The sequence below is a fragment of the Cryptomeria japonica genome, chromosome 10, assembly GCF_030272615.1.
Source record: "Cryptomeria japonica chromosome 10, Sugi_1.0, whole genome shotgun sequence".
Classification (NCBI taxonomy): domain Eukaryota; kingdom Viridiplantae; phylum Streptophyta; class Pinopsida; order Cupressales; family Cupressaceae; genus Cryptomeria; species Cryptomeria japonica.
This window is the reverse complement of record NC_081414.1, coordinates 16955198-16975793: the sequence shown is the minus strand read 5'-3', so window position 1 is coordinate 16975793 and position 20596 is coordinate 16955198. Positions and strand designations below refer to the sequence as shown.

The 20596-nt window shown below is 43.1% G+C and overlaps 1 protein-coding gene across 4 annotated transcripts in view; it reads right to left on the bottom strand.

Moving 5' to 3' along the window:
* LOC131076717 (transcription initiation factor IIF subunit alpha) overlaps positions 1 to 20596 on the bottom strand; it is a 258184-nt gene that overhangs the window by 79313 nt on the left and 158275 nt on the right. The window contains exon 7 of one of the 4 annotated variants that reach the window (XR_009113478.2): positions 11005 to 11116. The exons of the other annotated variants lie outside the window; for them this stretch is intronic. The gene's annotated coding sequence lies outside the window, so the exon portion shown is untranslated. The remainder of the gene's footprint in view (positions 1 to 11004; positions 11117 to 20596) is intronic. 4 annotated transcript variants of the gene reach the window in all.

Here is a 20596-nt window from a genome sequence, read left to right as displayed (position 1 = left end):
GCCACATCCCGTTCCACCACCAGTACCTTCTCTAACGCTGTCTTCACCATGTGTGCGGCTTCCAGCAACTCCTCTTTTGTATCCACTGCCTCCGTTGCGCAGACCAACAACTGTGCCCTCTCGGCTGCCCATGAGGCCTGCTAACTGGCCACCTCCCTCTCCAACGCTACACGGGCGGCCTCCCTGACTGCAGACTCCTGCTGTGTACGCCTCAATGTATAATAGGCATCCCGGTACACCTGCTCGATCTCGCGGACAACTGTCGTCACCCGACTCTCCACAACGGGCTGACGCAGCCTCCAAGCCTGGAGCATCTCCTCTGTCTCCGCAGTCGGCCACCCCTGAGACTCAAAGCAAGTAGCAAAGGCTGTCGGGCAGCCCACCCGCATAAACTGTAGGACTTGCTCTAGCTCCACCACCACCTACTGCAATGCTTGCGTTTGGGCGGCGGCCACCACCCGCCTACCCCTCGTTACCATATCAGCCATGTCAGCGAGATAAGTCTCAACATCCTCCCCTGTCCGTGCCGAAGACTGGGAAATCCCTGGTGGAACGGGCACTACTGTATCCTGCTGGGAAGGTACCGCCTCCGCCACCGAAGGTGCACCATCTCCTGGTGCCTGCCCAGCAGAAGCGACCTCCCCCAACTCGTTCCCCACTGTGAGTCCATGTGCCTCCCCTGACGAGTCAGCCAAGTCGACTACCTCCGCTCTAGTCTCTTGACACGGTGAGAATACAACAGCTCCCTCCGGCTGTGCCAGTGTCATCTGAAACCGCTGTGTGAGCCAGCTCTACATAGCCTCGAGGTCAACACGCATCTCCGTGACTGGGGGATGGGTCGCTGTCGTCGGCTCCTCCAACAACGAAGCAGAAACAGTCACCACAGCGTCACTACCCACAACGTCCAACCGCACGTGAGGCTCAGTATCCTCCACCTCCGTCGGCCCCTGCTCCTCAACGCCCACTATCTGATGCAGTGACTCATCCGTCCCTGACTCTGCCATGTCCTCGGTAAGTGCTGCTGTGGTTGGGCCCGACGGTGCTCCCTGGTGCTCGTGCTGGAGGGGACCAAGTGTAACAGGCGTATGGCTCTGCCCGAAGGCCGGAATACAAGTGCCGCCTACTCCAGATGCTGGCACAGTCGTGCCCATCGGTAACAGAGGTGGGGCAAACCGGACTCGTACAGGCTCCTCCGTTGCCTGGCTGCTATCGTCCTCCTCATCTTCCTCCTCCGTGCTGCTGGACTCCCTCCCGCTGTCAGGCTCCCCTGAGGCCGAGGCCCTATCCACTGCCCGTTTCCGCTTCACGAAAGAGTGCCCAATGTCCAAGTGCCTCCAATACATTATTGGAGGTTCTCCTGCTGTCAACGGTCCCTGCGGCCGTACCTCCAACTCGTCCTCCGGCACTACTTCCCGCGTGGCCTCCAGGAATAACCCTATAGCGTAATGAGGCATATAGAATGTGCGATGCTGGAGCGTCAAAAACTCATACATACGCTCTGCCAGTAACGCTGCCCAGTCATATACGATGCCATTCATCAGTCCATTCATCAGCATAATCTGAGGGAGGGCAATGTCCGACGCCCTACCCGACCCTGTCAATCTGCTCTTGATGACATCCATAATGCATCTCCAGTGGCCCTCCGCAACAAAAGTCTTACGAATTCCGCGACTCTTCGTGGCTCTAGCCACGCTGTCCAACTCAGCTGTGGTCAAATTCCGGGAGACTAATTTAATCCATTGCTCCTTCTCCTCCTGTGTCATCTTCTTGGCCTTCAAGTCTATTTTCTTGCCCTGGCTGCCCGGAATGCCGAATACCCTCGTAAAATCCCTTGCTTTGAAGGATATAGTGACATCCCTCCGGAGGTATTCAAACGTGCTGGTGCATGTATGCCTGTCGAAGGTGTCCACCATGAAGCGTAGGGCACCCTCGTACTCCCGGATAGGGAACACGGGCATCCGAATAGCCCACTCTACTTGTGCTTTCCGGAGGTTTTGCTTTACCAGGTCATTATCGGGGGTGTCCTGCCACCATTTTCGGCATTCGAATCCATTCAGGCCCTCGAAAGTAACATTCTGTGGCGTCACTATGTTTTTCGCACTTGCGACAGCCTGTGGTGCTTTCTGTTTTTGTTTTTGCCGGGTGCTGGCATCCATGGTGCCGCCTGCAACACATACTCCTGAAGCTAAAACCCTGATGTTGCTATCCCTATCCCTCTGGCTGCTACTGGAGGAAGCGTGCAGCTGTTTCTTCCAGCTTCTTTTCCCTGCTGAATCCATTAATCTCCCTGTAACCGATTTGTTTATAAAAATTCTACCCTTCGTAATGGCCTTCTTTTTCGTGCGGTTGCTTGGTCTACCTGTGGCTCTATTCTTCCCTTTGCGGCTGCTACGCGTAACCCTTGTTGTTTGGTCTACCTGTGGTGTGGCTGCATGGGATTGTGCAGACTTGGTCTGGCCGTGCGGTGGTAACTACCTCCAAGAAAAGTGCAGAACAAATGCCGTCGTCGTGTAATGTCCGCTAGGCGACGGGGAGTTGCAGAATGCCGTGGTTAAGTAATTAGGTGACGCCGCTCCTTCCGTTTTCTTTGTTGGCCTCGAAATCCCGCTCTCCCTAAGCGGCGGATCAATTGGTAAGAACCCTCGACCCCATCCTGATGGCAAGTCAGAATCCGTCCGCTTCACTCCCTGCGGTAGCTCGTGGGCTTGTCTCTCGTACACCACCTCCCAACATAGTTGCTATTCTAAACCGTCTGAGAACTCCACATTCCAGTGATCTTTTGGTTCGTCGCGCGGTCTCCTTGTTGTGATTTTACCCACCGCACGGTGGAGGTACATGCCTGTCCGCACAAATGGTGTATTTGTTCTCCATACTTGTTGTGTTGATCGGGCCGTGCGGTGCGTCCCTTTCCCTGGCTGTGCGGTGATGTGCCTTCGACGGTGTTCGGCGTCTTGTTCCCTTACCCCCTACTGTGCCGTGATGGCAATGTGCGGGGTTGTTTTGCTCTTCGTTGCGGTGGTGTTGTGCGGCGTCTTTGTTGCTGCGCGGTGTTTTATAGTCTTCCGTGGCTGCTTGGTGACCGCCTTCGGTGGCTTCCACCGCACGATGGTTCCACCGTCGGTGGTCCCACCACACGATGGTTCCACCGCACGACCAAGTCTCAACTTGATGTCGTCAGGTAGAGAATCATACTCTACACGACCAAGTCTCAACTGCTCCACGAATGAAGCATTCTCTTCAGGCTCTAGCTGAGTGTTTTCAGGTGCCAAAAAGGTGGGTTTGAATGGCCTGGAAGAAATATAAGTGTTGTTTGACACAGTCCGGGCTGCATGTCCATCATGCTGGTTGGAGGCACTATGCTCTCCTCTATACCCTGAGTTGTTCTGTGGAGTGGTATTCTGACCCACTTTCCCCATCATGAGAGATACCATGTCCATCAAGGCATCCATCTTTCTTTCAAATCTCTTTCCGGGACTCATAGATCTTTCTCTTCCTTTCCCACTGTCATCTTTGTTGTTGGTAACTCTCTCGTTACCCCCAACTGATCTCTCACCCTCTGCCATATCTGATTCCTGAGAAGACTCCCAATGAGCCCTCAAGATCTCTGAAGCTGTCTGACCTTCTGGAGCCTGATAAGGCTGGAACTGTTTTCCAACCTTCTTGTCTTCCCTTGCAATGTACCTCTTTTCTCTGTCACTCATAGACAGATTGTTCACAGGATGGCAAGATCTTGGCTCTGATACCACTGAAGTATTCCGAGCCAAATTTTTTCGTTTGTACAAATTACAAATTACATTCAATGCACCCGTTAAGGTTAGAAGATAAACCAAAACGTGCTGAAGCAACTCTAACCAGAATGTACACCAGGATCCCGTTGTGGGCAAGGTGTGAGCATTGGTCAGAGGATCTAAAACAAATTGCTTATGCAGTAACTCTAACCAAGAATGGCGCCGATGATGGCGAGCAAATGGTCAGAGGATCTTCTACCCTAAATGCTGAAAGGGAACTCTACACCAAGTATGTGCTACCCAATCCAAAATGGAGTGAGGGGCGACCATATGGCGGAGTGATTACAAAACAATGCTTGAAAAGAAATGGGGAAGCTGGAAATACTCAACACCCAGAATGTGCTTGCTAACCCAGAATGGGAAAGTAGCTACCATAGGGTGGAGGTCAATTAAATACAATATCAAATGCTGAAAGTAAGAAGAGCATTACAATTTGATAAAGCAAGATTATACTCTGCTGTCAGTACTACTGCCAGCTTACACTATGAAAGATGAAATCTTGCAAACAATACGTATCAGCATATAAATAGAGAGGTACAATATTAATGAATTCCTTTGCTGAGAAGTAAGATTAACGGAAATGGCAATAAACAGATCCAACCTTTTCTCTAGACTTGAATAAATCTTCAATGAAGCATTCCCATCGCTTTCAAAGAACTCTCACCACCATCGAATAAAGATATTGCAGATTTCTCCAAACTGATTTAACAGACCTGCACCTTTCAACAAATAACCAGCAACATAGGATTCCTTTGAAATGCTCGGAACTCACTCTTTACTCATTCAAAATGCTTGATATCCATTGCAAAACTCTAATAGAAAGGAGGCGCTCAAACTAAGAACAGAAAACAGACTTTAAAAGCATCTAACACTTGATGCACAATTCCCAAGACAACAAAGGTACGACCCAGCTGGAAAGGGCGATTTCTCTTTTAAAAATCTGATGCTTCACAAATAAATCTACAAATTGGCACACATGGGCACCTTCCCTATATGGAAGGGAATATGCAATACCCACAACGAATTTCTTTGTCTTTTTTGATTTATGAATTAAACATCCAATCTGCTGAAGCTAACATGCAAAAACCAGGAACTTCTAATATGCAAAAATCAGAAACTAAGAACTAGAATGCTGATTACAATGCACAAATTTCAAGGAACTCACAAACTAAACTAAAATCACCACTAGTTGTTGTCTTACAAACAAGAAGCGATGCCCAAGCTAGGAGGCCTTCATTCCTCGAAGCAAACCCAGAGCCAAACCGGCAACATAACAGTACTGTAGACCAAAGATGTGAAATGATGCTCAAAGTCTTCCTTTTATAACTTCCTATTGACTTCATGAAACCCTAAAATCCACTTCAATATCCAAACCCTAATCCTTTCTCCAAGATGGCGTCCTTTTCCTTTCAAGCTTAATATTGATATTTTAATTAAATTCAATACCTTGATAAATGCGCCCACATTAAGCTTGCTTTGACTTTGGAAATTAATAAAATAATCTTTAATGAAGGTGCCACCCTCAAAAAGCCCACTTTTCAAAACAACATAAAGTCAATAGACTAGGCCAAGGGGTCAACGTTCGAATATAATATTAAAACGTGACCTTTTAATTAAATATATCAACTTAACTCTTCAATCATGCGCTGAAGCCAATAATGACCAAGTCAAAGATCAGGTCTGAGAAGGGGACATTACAGTCCGCCCTCCCCAAGATTGCTTTTCCTCAAGCAATCGCAAACCAGGATGTTGCAGAATCTCATCACTTTCCCAAGTCACATCCTCCATAGGCAGGTTCTTCCACTTCACCAGGTATTCTCTGATAGTTCTTTTCCTCAAAGAACGTTCTCTGAAATCAAGTATCTCCTCTGGAATTAGAACTAACTCTCCCTCCTCATCCAAAGGCGACAACTGTGATGAAGCAACCACATTATGTCCAAGTGCCTTCTTGAGGCGAGACACGTGGAGAACATTATGCACTCGGCTATCAGAAGGTAGCTCTAACTCATAAGCTACTGCCCCAACTTTTCTGATGACCCTAAATGGCCCATAGAAACGAGGTTTGAGCTTCTCAGCTCCACTCTTCTTAAGAGTAGACTGTCTGTAAGGCTGCAATCGGAGATAAACCATATCCCCAACCTCGAAAGAACACTCAACACGTCTCTGATCAGCATACATCTTCTACTGATTCTGTGCAATCTGCAAATTATCCTTCAAGGATTTCATGATGTCTTGACTTTGCTGCAACAAGTCCTTGGCTTGGGGTGCTCTGCTCTCACCAAACACCAAATCAACAAAGCTAGGTGCTTCATACCCATAAAGAGCCAAGAAAGGAGACATCTTAATCAACATATGAAAAGAAGAATTGTAGCAGTACTCGCCTATATGCAGCCACTTGACCCAAGCTCTCTGCTTTTCTGACACATAGTTTCTCAAGTAGCCTTCCAACCACTTGTTCACTACTTCCGTTTGTCCATCTGTTTGGGGATGGTAACTAGTGCTTGGAGTGAGCACAGTACCACTCATTCTGAAGACTTCTTGCCAAAAAGTACTTAGGAACTTGCTGTCCCTATCACTCACAATGTTCTTTGGCAACCCATGCAGCCTAAACACCTCTCGAAAAAACAGATCTGCAACTTGGGCTGCAGAAAAAGTGCTGGTAATGGCGAAGAAATGAGCAAATTTGGTTAGCCTATCCACCACTACATAAATACAATCCTTCCCTTGGGCCTTGGGCAACCCTGTGATGAAATCCATCGAGATGCTTTCCCATTTTTGATTGGGAATAGGAAGCGGTTGTAGCAAACCAGCTGGTAATGTATGCTCATTCTTGTTCACTTGACAAACAGGACACTCCTGAATGTAGCGTTGTACTTCTCCTTTCAACCCTTTCCAAGAAAACCTCTCTCGGATCTGCCTATATGTCTTAAAAAAACCTTGGTGACCAGCAACCGGAATATCATGAAATGTCAAAAGAATCTTCTTCTTAAGCTTAGAATCAGCCACCAGAAAGATTCTTCCCTTATAGTGTATCAATCCCTCAACCACCTTGTACCTTTCATCATGAAAAGTACCCTCAAGAATGCTGGTTGCAAACTGATTTTTGGCACAATCAGCAAGCAACATGTCTCTCCAATTTGCAGTAAGCTCACACAATGAGCTAAGATGAGGTCTCCTGGATAAAGCATCAGCCACATTATTTTTCCCTTTGACATATTCAATGTCAAAGTCGTAAGCTTGAAGCTTACTCACCCATTTCTGTTGCCTCTCATTTAGGTCCTTCTGGTGCATGAAATGCTTGAGGCTATTGTGGTCAGTCTTAACCACAAACTTGTTCCCCACCAAGTACTGCCTGAACTTGGCTAATGCATGCATAATGGCAAGCATTTCCTTGTCATAAATTGAGTATGTTCTTTCCACACCCCTTAATTTTCGGCTCTCAAACACAATAGGGTGTTTGTCTTGCATCAGGACAGCCCCAACTCCTTCACTTGATGCATCACACTGCAGCTCGAATGGCTTGGAGAAATCCGGAATAGCCAGAACCGGGCACGAGCTCATGATCTTCTTGAACTTGTCAAAAACAATTTGAGCCTTTTCTGACCAACAAAAGGCTCCCTTTTTGGTGAGATCAGTAAGGGGAGCAGCATTCTGTGAATACCCCTTTACGAATCTCCGATAAAAACCACAAAGACCCAGAAAACCTTTCAACTGAGTTAAGTTCTCAGGAGGTGGCCACTCAACTACTGCCTTGATCTTTTCAGGATCCACCTTTACTCCCTCAGCACTGATTATGTGGCCAAGGTACAATAACTCCTCCATTCCAAATTCACATTTGGATGCTTTTGCGAACAAACTCTCAGATTCCAGAATACTAAGCACTTCCTCCAAGTGCTTGAGATGATCCTCCCAAGTCTTGCTGTAAATCAGAATGTCATCAAAAAAAATCAACACAAACCTCCTTAACTGATTCTGAAAAACACGGTTCATGCAAGACTGAAAGGTAGCCGGAGCGTTAGTCAACCCAAATGGCATGACTAAGAATTCGAAATGGCCATAGTGACATCTGAAAGTTGTCTTCTCCACATCCGATCCTCTCATTCGAATCTGATGGTAACCCGATCTCAAATCGATCTTCGAGAAGAACTTGGCCCCATGTAGCTCATCAATGAGCTCATCTATCCTGGGAATGGGGTATCTATTTTTTATGGTGCTTTGATTCAAAGCACGATAGTCCACACACATGCGCATGGTACCATCCTTCTTCTTCACAAGAACCACGGCAGATGCAAAGGGGCTCTTGCTTGGGCGAATGAAACCCATCTCCAAGAGTTCTTGAATATTCTTCTCAATCTCATCCTTTTGCCTCTTCGGGTACCGATATGGAGTTGTAATCACCGGTTTAGCTCCTTCCTTGAGCTCTATGATATGTTCTGAACCCCGTTCAGGTGGTGGTCCAGGAGGCAAGTCTGCAAAGACCTTGCTCTTCTTTGTGAGTAGAGACTGAACATCAGGAGGATGGTCTCGTTTAGTCTCAATCGGACTAGCAGGAAGGATCATGCACTCTGCAACCCACTCGGCTTGATCGTGACGGATCAGCCTTGCCATTCTTTTGAATGACACAACCCGAGGGCCCCCATTGGACATTCCTCTTAGAACTATCTTCTTCCCATCAGATTGAAACTTCAGCTCCATAGTCTGCAATTTCAAGGAGATCTCCCCAAGAGAACGCAGCCATTGAATGCCTAGGACAGCATCAGTATCTCCAATGTGGACTACATAGAAGTCATCCTTGACTTCGTAATTCCCCAATTGCATGGTCAGGTTCAAGATTTTCTTAGTACATGAAATATGGAATCCATCGGCAACCATGACCTTGAAGCCCTCAAACTCCTCTGTTTGCAGCCCCTTCTTTGCTACCACAACTTCATCAATGAAGTTATGTGTTGCTCCAGTGTCGATCAAGGCAACGATTCGCTGCCCTTTGATCATCCCTCGAACCTTGAATGATTCGTTTCTTTGGAAGCTCGAAAGCTGAGCCAAAACTCCACCACTTTTCTTCTCATCTCCGGACTCTTCTGGAGCTCTTTCTACCTCACTTTCTTCAAAATCAGATTGCTGGTCGGAAAAATCAGAACTACTTTCACCAGCAGAATAGTACTCAATCTGATTGAATTTAACTCCCTTAGGGCAAACATGATCTTGAGACCATTTTTCCCTACACCGGAAACACAACCCTTTTCTTCTAAGTTCATTCAGGGTTTCAGGATCCAACCTAGTGACATGGGGATTGTGATGTTTGAACTCCTTGTGCTGAGGTCTCAAAGGAGGTCTATGCTGAGGTCTTTTCCCTTTATCCCTTTTCTGGAAGGGGGAATTTGACTGAAATTTTGCCTTAGGAGCAGCCCACTCCATGTTTCTTGCCTTCTTCATGGCCTCCTGCAGGGTTGGTGGATCAAAGGCTTTAATCCAACCTTTGAGTGGTTCTGTCAACCCTTCACTGAAAAGGATCACCAATCTCCTCTCCGTGATTCCAGCCACCATGACTGAGAGTCTTTGAAACTCCGCAATGTAGGCATCAACAGTGCCATACTGTTTCAATTGTGCCAGTTCTCTGAAATGAATTTCAGGATCCTTCTTTTCAAACCTCTCGATGAGCCTAGTAGTGAACTCATCATAAGTTGTGATAGATCGATGACCCAGAGTAACTAGGCCATGGTACCACCATTCATGCGCCACCCCATCAAGGTGTAGCGTAGCGAACTTGATCGCTTCCTCTTCTGCCATAGGTCTGAGAGCTAGATAGTTATCCAGCTTCTGAATCCAAGCTCAGGCTGAACTGGTATCACTCTCGTCAAAGTGTGGAAGTGTCACCTTGTTGAAAGCTTGGTACAAGTCTCCTTGATTTGATGGTCTTCTTTGATCATAGTGTCTCCCTTGTCCTTTGTTTTTCCTTTTATGATCCATGAAATCGTTATAGGACATATCCATCTTGATGTCGTCAGGTAGAGAATCATACTCTGCATGACCAAGTCTCAACTGCTCCACGAATGAAGCATTCTCTTCAGGCTCTGGCTGAGTGTTTTCAGGTGCCAAAAAGGTGGGTTTGAATGGCCTGGAAGAAATATAAGTGTTGTTTGACACAGTCCGGGCTGCATGTCCATCATGCTGGTTGGAGGCACTATGCTCTCCTCTATGCCCTGAGTTGTTCTGTGGAGTGGTATTCTGACCCACTTTCCCCATCATGAGAGATACCATGTCCATCAAGGCATCCATCTTTCTTTCAAATCTCTTTCCGGGACTCATAGATCTTTCTCTTCCTTTCCCACTGTCATCTCTGTTGTTGGTAACTCTCTCGTTACCCCCAACTGATCTCTCACCCTCTGCCATATCTGATTCCTGAGAAGACTCCCAATGAGCCCTCAAGATCTCTGAAGCTGTCTGACCTTCTGGAGCCTGATAAGGCTGGAACTGTTTTCCAACCTTCTTGTCTTCCCTTGCAATGTACCTCTTTTCTCTGTCACTCATAGACAGATTGTTCACAGGATGGCAAGATCTTGGCTCTGATACCACTGAAGTATTCCGAGCCAAATTTTTTCGTTTGTACAAATTACAAATTACATTCAATGCACCCGTTAAGGTTAGAAGATAAACCAAAACGTGCTGAAGCAACTCTAACCAGAATGTACACCAGGATCCCGTTGTGGGCAAGGTGTGAGCATTGGCCAGAGGATCTAAAACAAATTGCTTATGCAGTAACTCTAACCAAGAATGGCGCCGATGATGGCGAGCATATGGTCAGAGGATCTTCTACCCTAAATGCTGAAAGGGAACTCTACACCAAGTATGTGCTACCCAATCCAGAATGGAGTGAGGGGCGACCATATGGCGGAGTGATTACAAAACAATGCTTGAAAAGAAATGCGGAAGCTGGAAATACTCAACACCCAGAATGTGCTTGCTAACCCAGAATGGGAAAGTAGCTACCATAGGGTGGAGGTCAATTAAATACAATATCAAATGCTGAAAGTAAGAAGAGCATTACAATTTGATAAAGCAAGATTATACTCTGCTGTCAGTACTACTGCCAGCTTACACTATGAAAGATGAAATCTTGCAAACAATACGTATCAGCATATAAATAGAGAGGTACAATATTAATGAATTCCTTTGCTGAGAAGTAAGATTAACGGAAATGGCAATAAACAGATCCAACCTTTTCTCCAGACTTGAATAAATCTTCAATGAAGCATTCCCATCGCTTTCAAAGAACTCTCACCACCATCGAATAAAGATATTGCAGATTTCTCCAAACTGATTTAACAGACCTGCACCTTTCAACAAATAACCAACAACATAGGATTCCTTTGAAATGCTCGGAACTCACTCTTTACTCACTCAAAATGCTTGATATCAATTGAAAACTCTAATAGAAAGGAGGCGCTCAGACTAAGAACAAAAAACAGACTTTAAAAGCATCTAACACTCAATGCACAATTCCCAAGACAACAAAGGTACGACCCAATTGGAAAGGGCGATTTCTCTTTTAAAAATCTGATGCTTCACAAATAAATCTACAAATTGGCACACATGGGCGCCTTCCCTATATGGAAAGGAATATGCAATACCCACAACGAATTTCTTTGTCTTTTTTGATTTATGAATTAAACATCCAATCTGCTGAAGCTAACATGCAAAAACCAGGAACTTCTAATATGCAAAAATCAGAAACTAAGAACTAGAATGCTGATTACAATGCACAAATTTCAAGGAACTCACAAACTAAACTAAAATCACCACTAGTTGTTGTCTTACAAACAAGAAGCGATGCCCAAGCTAGGAGGCCTTCATTCCTCGAAGCAAACCCAGAGCCAAACCGGCAACATAACAGTACTGTAGACCAAAGATGTGAAATGATGCTCAAAGTCTTCCTTTTATAACTTCCTGTTGACTTCACGAAACCCTAAAATCCACTTCAATATCCAAACCCTAATCCTTTCTCCAAGATGGCGTCCTTTTCCTTTCAAGCTTAATATTGATATTTTAATTAAATTCAATACCTTGATAAATGCGCCCACATTAAGCTTGCTTTGACTTTGGAAATTAATAAAATAATCTTTAATGAAGGCGCCATCCTCAAAAAGCCCACTTTTCAAAACAACATAAAGTTAATAGACTAGGCCAAGGGGTCAACGTTCGAATATAATATTAAAACGTGACCTTTTAATTAAATATATCAACTTAACTCTTCAATCATGCCCTGAAGCCAATAATGACCAAGTCAAAGATCAGGTCTGAGAAGGGGACATTACAATTCCATCGTACGGTGATGCCACCTTCGGTGGTCCCACCGTACGGTGGGCACTTTTTCTTCTTCTTCTTCTTTTTTTTTTTTTTTTTTTTTTTATAATTTTCTTTTATTATTATATTTTTTTTTCAAATTTTCTTTTATATATTTTTTTTCAATTTTTATTTTTTTTAAATTTTTCAATTTTTTAGCGGCTGACTGACTGGGGGGTCCCGGTTCCCTCCGTTCGTGATAGATCTTTAGTTTCGACCCGTTGACTGCGTCTGGTATCTCCTTCCCGTCCAGCGTCCACAACTTTATCGCCCCGTTCGTATTTACCTCACGTATCCGTAAGGGCCCTAACCAACGGACTTTGAATTTCTCAGGTTTAATTTTGTTCTTCCCATTGAATTTTAACACCAGCTGTCTGGGAGTAAAATTCATTTGCCGGAGATGCTTGTCGTGCCACATCTTCCGTCTTTGCTGGGCTGTTTCTGTCGCCCACTGAGCCATCATCCTTCGTTCGTCCAATTTGTTCAGCGCGTAGAGCCTCTCCCTAGGCTTTCCATGTCGCCAAGGCGATTATCGATGGCAATCCTTAGACTCGGCACCATGAATTCAACTGGCACCACGGCTTCTTGTCCATACATTAGCTGGAAGGGAGTCTGTCCAGTAGTTACCTTGTAAGTTGTTCGGTATGCCCAAAGTACTGACGGTAGGCGCTCCTCCTAGTCAACCCTCTCCACTCCGCAAGACTTATATATCACCGACATTATTATTTTATTTGTGGCCTCCGCCTGGCCATTGGCACGTGGGTAGTACGGACTTGAGAATGAGTGAAAAATCTTGAAGTCTGATGTCAACCGGCGTATGACATGGTTCACGAAGTGGCCTCCCCGGTCACTGGTCAACTGAATAGGTATACCATATCGCGTAATGATTTGTTCATAAATAAATTTCGCTGTGCTTACTGCCGAATTATCCTGGAGAGCCCTTGCCTCCACCCACTTGGTCAAGTATTCTGTCGCAACTATAATGTACCGGCACCGTCGTGTGCGGCTGGCCTTAAGAGGACCCACAAAGTCGAGTCCCCATCGCTCAAAGAGTTCTTGTGCATGCGACGGGTTGAGGGGCATGAAGTCCCGCTTCAAAGGTTTGCCGGCCCGTTGGCAAGTGTCACACCTCACGACCCACTCCCTGGTGTCGTGATATACTGTTGGCCACCATAATCCTGCGAGAAGCACCTTTCAGGCTGTGGTGTCTGGACCCATATGTCCACCTGCGGTCCCTTCGTGTGCCTCCCTTAGTACACTCGAGACTTCTTCTTCCATGACACAACGCCTTAATATCTGGTCCGGCCCCATTTTGTAGAGTAACCCGTTAATGAGCGAAAAAGTCCTGCTCCTTAATGCGAGCTTTCTTCGTTCCCCTGGAGGCATACCCTCCGGAAATCAGGACGTCGATAGGTACTCACCAATCTTTCTGTACCATGACGGGAGTACGGCTATTTGGAACAAGTGTGCATCCGGAAAATCGTCATTTACTCCCTCTGGAGGTTCCCCCGACTTAATCCGGGACAGTTGGTCGGCTATGACATGGCTTCGCCCTAGTCTTACCACAATTAAAAATGTGAACTCCTGTAGTAGCAATAGCCAATGACTTATCCCCCCCTGGATAATGGGCTTGTTTACTAAATACATGAATGCCTGGTGGTCTACGTAAAATGTGAATGGTGTGGCGAGGAGGTAATGATGGAATTTCTGTATGGCATAGACCATACCGAGTGCTTCACGTTCTGTGGTACTATAGTTTTTTTCCGCCTTCGAGAGCAATCTGCTGGCAAAATAAACGGGGTGGTCTAGCCCGTGTCCTCCTACTTGGGCTAATGTAGCCCCGATGGCATAGTTTGAGGCATCCACGTGAACGTGGAATTCCTTATCCCAGTTCGGGTATGCCAGTATGGGCGCTCCCATCAACCTTGTCTTCAGCTCTTCGAAGGCCTTGCTCTGTGGTTCTACCCAAATGTATGGTTCCCCTTTCCTTGTCAACTTATCCAACAGGTGGGACACCTCAGCGAAGTTCTTGATGAACCTCCTGTAGTACCCCACATGACCAAGGAAGGACTTTACCCCTGTGACGTCCGTAGGAGGTTCCATTTCCACGCCTACCCAAATCCCCACATGGAGACCGAGAGAGTGCGGGAGGCCAGAGACAAGATCACAAAGGAAATGGCCGCACAAGAGCAGAAACAGTCACCACAGCGTCACTACCCACAACGTCCAACCGCACGTGAGGCTCGGTATCCTCCACCTCCATCGGCCCCTGCTCCTCAACGCCAACCGTCGCACCGCAACTTCCACCCCTCGGTTGCCAACTAACCAAAACAATTACACATAATTAACTAATGTTATTCCCGTGTATAATAATGCCGCCAACAATTGGAACATATTTGTGAAGAGTTATAGGAGACTTGGAGTAGACCAAATAGCAGATTATGATAAAGTGAACAAATGAAGATTATAAGAGAAGATTGTGATCACATTGTGGGAGTTTTATGATCAGTTTATAGCAGATTTGAATAGAACAGATTGAAAAAGAGAGTTATAGCTCTTGTGAAGACAATTTGAAAGAGTAGTTGGTGCCTCTAGTGGGCTAGTGCTCACAAATTGAAAGAGGGGTTGGTGCATCTAGTGGGCAAGTGCTCACGAATTGAATGAGGGGTTGGTGCCTCTAGTAGGTTAAGCCTACGAAATTTGTAATTTGTAATTTGTAGGTTAAGCAAGTAATTTGTCGTGGTTTTCGCCCATAAGGGTTCCATGTAAATATCGTGTGTCATTGTGTTCTTCTCATGTGCATGATTATTGAAATTGAGTAAATGATGTTATTGTATTTGTAATTAATAAAGTTTTAAATTGGTAAAATTGTAAAGGATAGAGAAGTGGGATTGGAAGGATATCAAGGGTATGGAAATCCTAGTGCAATAAGAAACATTTCTAGAGCAAGAACTCTCCAAAAGAAAGTTTTCATTTCATTGGGATAGGATATTATCAAATGGAATTGTGCTAGATCAATAAAAAACTCTATGAAGCTAGGATACATCATTAGGGACTCCAAAGCACCAAAGATAGATTGACCAATTAATCTATGCTAGGATGAAAATTGTTTGCCCAAGATTAGTTGGGTTTCCTTACATCATAAGATCTCAACGACTAATAAATTCAGAAATCTCAACTACCTAGGACCTTCAAGATGTGTTACACGTGAAAAGAAAGAGGAAATAGTCAACCATCTCTTGATAAACTATCCATTCACTATTAAAACTTGCAAATGGATCTGTGCAAGAGTAGGATCCATTGGAATTATTCACATCATGGATCAAAATACAAAGATTCTCAACTTTCTCACCATTAAGTTGAGAGGTGTGGAAAGAAAACTGGTAAAATTTTCAAGAGGACATATCAAAGGAGATCTTTCTCGAGAAGCTCAAAGCAGCCATAGATGAATTAGTGATTTCCAAAGTGTTGAACCAACCTTCAAAGAAGAAATCTTTTACCTCATGGAATAAGGGCTTAGTACAATAGTGGAAAGGACTCAAATCTAAGTCTCTCCTAACCTACATTTTAGAATTTTGTTGAACCCCTCCCCCAACAAGATGGATGAAAATGAATTTTGATGGGGTTGCTAGAGTAAGCCTTGGCAAATACAGTGTGTTGCATAGTTCATAGTGAGCATGGGAAATTTGTCGATGCATCCTCTAAGAGACAAAAAGATAATACAAACAATGAATCTAAGGCATTGTTCTTCCTCCTTGACCTTTAGGTATCTAAAAATTTCGGGCTTGTCAAGTATAGGTAGGAGACTCAATGATGATAATTAATGCTATTTGCAAAAGAGGCACACAAATTTGAAGATAGATAAGATTTTGTAGAAGGTATGGCCTATAATGGACACATTTGAAAACTTTACTATCCAACACATTTACAAAGAGGTTAATAGAGAAGCAATTTTTTTATGTTCCATGGCGTTTTGGGGACATGGACGACAATGGACGTGTTTCAAGGATGACAATCTAAGGGTAATTTTTTTGAGGGCAAGGAGACAATAGTATAAATGAATTTTCAAGAGACGAACTGTAATTAGCTTTTCTACACATTTAGATGTAAGATGGTTCCTCTTAATTGAGTAGATGAAACCATAGGTGGACTAATTCCTCTATACAACAGAGGAACTGGCAAGTTGTAGAGTAGATGAATAGCAAGTTGTTTCAACTTTAGTGTGTCCTTCAAATGAAATTTCCACCATCCAATGGGGCTTTTTTGTGCAATGCCCTATCCATCCTAGTCTCTAGTTTTTTGAATGCCAGACCATAAGGATAGAAAAAATGAAGCCATTGCTCTCTAAGTATGGTTGCCTCCTCATTGCTATACGTCTTACTAAGGGTCCTTATAAATCCCTCCATTACATCATCATCTTCAAAAGGAAGAATTTGGCTAACTCTAGGAGTGTAGCACTCCAGATTAAGAGCATAGGCAGCCATATTAAGAGGGGTATTCATTGTGCTCTACCTCTTTGTGGCAATAGGCTTGGTATGCTCATAGAATTGCAAACCAAGATCTATGTCACAATTTTTTTGCTTCATTTGATCAAGCATGATATCAAAGGTTTCATAAATCTCTCCAAGGCTAGAAGATTTTGTATCCACATACTTGATGCCCCCACAATAGGTAATATGATAGAGAAAATATATCTACGAGAAACATTTAAAAATTATGACATTAACATTATTAATAATGTAAATTAAATAATAAAAATTGAAAATAAAAAGTAAACAAAGTAGAAACTCAAACATTTTAATTTAACAATAAAATTTTCTTCCCAATTATTAAACCACCAAGTGTCATTCAACACCATTTCTCTCACCACCTTCAATTTTACCACTTTGATTGAGATATGGGAGTTTTGTCCTTGAAACCAATATTTTCAATGTAGGGTTTTCATCCTCAAGAAAATTGGAGATGAACATAGGTTCTTTCAACTGCAAAAGCAATATCATATCATGCCTAACCTCAACAATGATCTCTCCACCTCTTTTTTATAACATTCTAGACAGAAAAAAAAATAGTTTCCCTTTTTCCTCCACAAATTTTCAAAATAAATAATAATTCATTATGTGCAAAGATCCCCTTGGGCCTAGGCATCCCCATGGAGGCACAACTTAAAACACATTTTAATAAATAATTATACTTTAGTTTCCTTTTAGCATTTCCTCCTTTGGAAAACTTCAGTTCCAATTATTTAATACTTTAATAAAGCAACCAAGTTACGACAAGCATCAAAATGAGACAAATATGAAATTTGGACCATACCAATATGTCACTAAGGACTTAGGACAATGAAATAAAGCAACATCCAAATAGCATGCTTCTTCAAAAAGTTTGAAGAGCTTGCAAAAGGATGAAATTGTATTTTGAAAGCACCACGAGTCATACCAAGACCATCTAAACTCATTACCCTAAACAAAACCACTACTAGACCAATTCTATGCTCTCTGAGAAAATTGAAGTTCTCCCTTGCTTACCAATTAGCCTATAGGAAAACTCGGATAATAGACAATTGCTCACAAGCCAATTAAGCTTGAAAAGGGGACATCACATTCCCACCTAGTTAGATTTGACCATGAAAAAGAAGAAGTTTAAAAGCCTCTAACTAATGATTTCTCTGTCATCACAGCTATGATCAAGAAGCCACCTCAAAGAAGAAAGGATAGAGTTATCTCTTCTATTTTTACAAATGCACAAGGTCCAAACATTGAAGAGGTTGCTACTCCAATGGTGGCCAAAGATGAAAGACAATTACTTTCATCCAATTATCAATTATCTAGGATCAAACTACACAATCAAATAACAGATTATGAAATTGAAGGCATGCAAACAATCATTACCACTATTGTATCCTATATGGATAAAGACTATAAAACCAAACAAGAGTTGAAGAAAGTAAGACAACTAATTTGTTACATAAAAGTTTAAATGTGATCGATGTATACTTGTGTGTGTGATCAAATTAGCTTCTATTTGATGATGTTATTGTGCCTTTAAGGTTTATTTAATAAAGGGTGCATGAAACAAGTTTTAAATCTTTAAAATCCTCTAAATTTCTTGGGTTTTTCACTTTGTCGTGTCTTCATTGAGTCCCAAGTCCAAGTCCAAGTCATGCTTGCCAAGTCCAAGCCGAGTCTGAGTCATGCTTGCCGAGTCCAAGTCGCATAACTATGGTATAAACACTTGTTTACCCCACTCCAATCTTCAAATGTGTCAATTGCTACCCCTACCACTATTTCTCAACAAGATGCCTCAACCATGAAAGAAATGACATGTATATCAAATGCAAAACAATGGCTGAATGATCTACTAACACAAGGCTCAAAGGTTATTGAAGATGTCATGTCCCTACATGATAGGGTTAAGGAAGACTCTGAGCTGATTGAAAAGTTACTAGCCAAATTCAAAGAGAAGCTACAGGTTCATGTGGACAACTTGCTAGAATCACAAAAATATCAAGGGTTAGCTTTGAAAAACTTGTTTTGGAGAGTACCCTAGATAGAGGAGATCAGTCCTTAATATTGCAATAGTCTGAAATCATAAAGTTGTGAATTGATTTACTTGAGGAAGCAGTGAAAAAGTTGGAGGATACTCAGAATGAGGCCGTTGATTTGATAATGGACACCTATGGTTTGGTGGAGAAAACAAAGGAAAATTTATACAAAGAGGATCAAATGATTTGGTTGTTAGTCTAGAAGGGAACCTAGCTGAAATGATCAATGAAGGACTAAGTCAACCATTCAGATTTGGTTCTTCTCTAGACAGTTTTATGAAGATAAAATTCATGTTCAAAGACTTTGAGAAGTAGATGTATAAGAAGCATGCCAAGGCTCATCGAGTTACGAATGTTTATGTTTGCTCCAGCTTCCATTCTAGTTACATAGTTGGCCCTAACCTAGATACGATTTATGTAATGTCCCCACTTTAGCAGTTGACCAAGTGTATGTGCGTTAGCCTATCTCTACATGGTCCCGAGGGCTAACGAAGGGTTTAAGGGGATCTTGGAGTGTTTTGGCCTAGTCATTTCCAGTTTGGGCCAAAACGGAGTTGATTTACTTAGTTTCAGGCATAATTACTATTTTTAGTAAGTCAGCAAGACACAACAGAGGCTAGTTTTGGTGATTGGATTCGATACTCTTCGACGAGAGCTTTCCGACAAGCTATCAGTCGCGCTATTCAAAGTCCGATTGCTAATATATTTTAATGCCTGAAGTGTTATTAAAGTAACATTTAATTTAATTGTAAAATATTAAAGTGTTACTTTAATATTTATTTTATGGGGATGTGTGCCAATCAAAGGGGCCCCCAAGGGAGACATAAGTGAATATTTTAATATGTTTTATATTGCACATCTTTTATCCCACATTGCTCAAGTGAGTTGGGTCGTCCCTTCGAGAAAGAATAAAAGGAAGCTTTTGTGGCTTCATTCAGCATGTTGAATATGAGAAGAATTGGTATGTGTGAGTTGCAGATCCGTTCTTGACATTAGAGGACATCTATCCTCTCTTGTGACATTCTAGACGTCATTCCCCTCGGGTTTGGCCTTTGGAATCCATTGCTATCAGCTTCATTATCAGGCAGATTGGGTGCATTTCCAGCTACAGGCAGATTTAATGTTTGTTCATATCTTCTTCCCTACTTGTCCGATGCTTATGCCATTCTGAGGAGATGTTTTTATGAAGATATTGGACCTATTGAAGACAAATTAATATTGCCGCAACACTATTCACGTGGGTACTATTCATGTCACTGTAGCAGCAAGATTGAAAATGATTGCTGGAGTATTATGTCAATAATGCTGGAATAATTAGTGAGTTGATAATCTGCCATGTATTTGATTTTATTGATTCTGAAAATAACATCTTATCAGCAGTAGTTCAATTTTCAGTTTGCATATTATTGTAGTTTCCTTCTTGTTCATGTTATGTGATTTCAAATCTATGCAAAGACATAAAAACAAACAAGCATTTCATTTCCGAAGCCATAAGGGGTTTAAACATTAAACGGTGAAATAAAGAGTTGGCTGCAAACTGTTTGACCAAATTCCTATTAACGGCTGGTTTAGGTTTTGGGCATTCTAGGGTGTCCATTACAATTTATGAGACATTGACAACATTTAGGGATTACTGAAATATCCCAGACCAATTTTTTCAATTTTTCAATTACAAAAAGTAATGCAACACATATCGGTTAGGGTTAGCACTTAAACCAAAACGATACCGAATACAACTCTAACCAAGAATTTACACCAGGATTCCGGGTTGGGCAAGGCGTGAGCATATGGTCAGAGGGTCTTAAAGCATTCTGAAAGTAACTCTAACCAAGAATGTGCCCAAAATGGACTAAAATATGGTCAAAGGATCTTAGTGTATGCTGAAAGCAACTCTAACCAAGAATGTGCCCAAGATGGACTAACATAT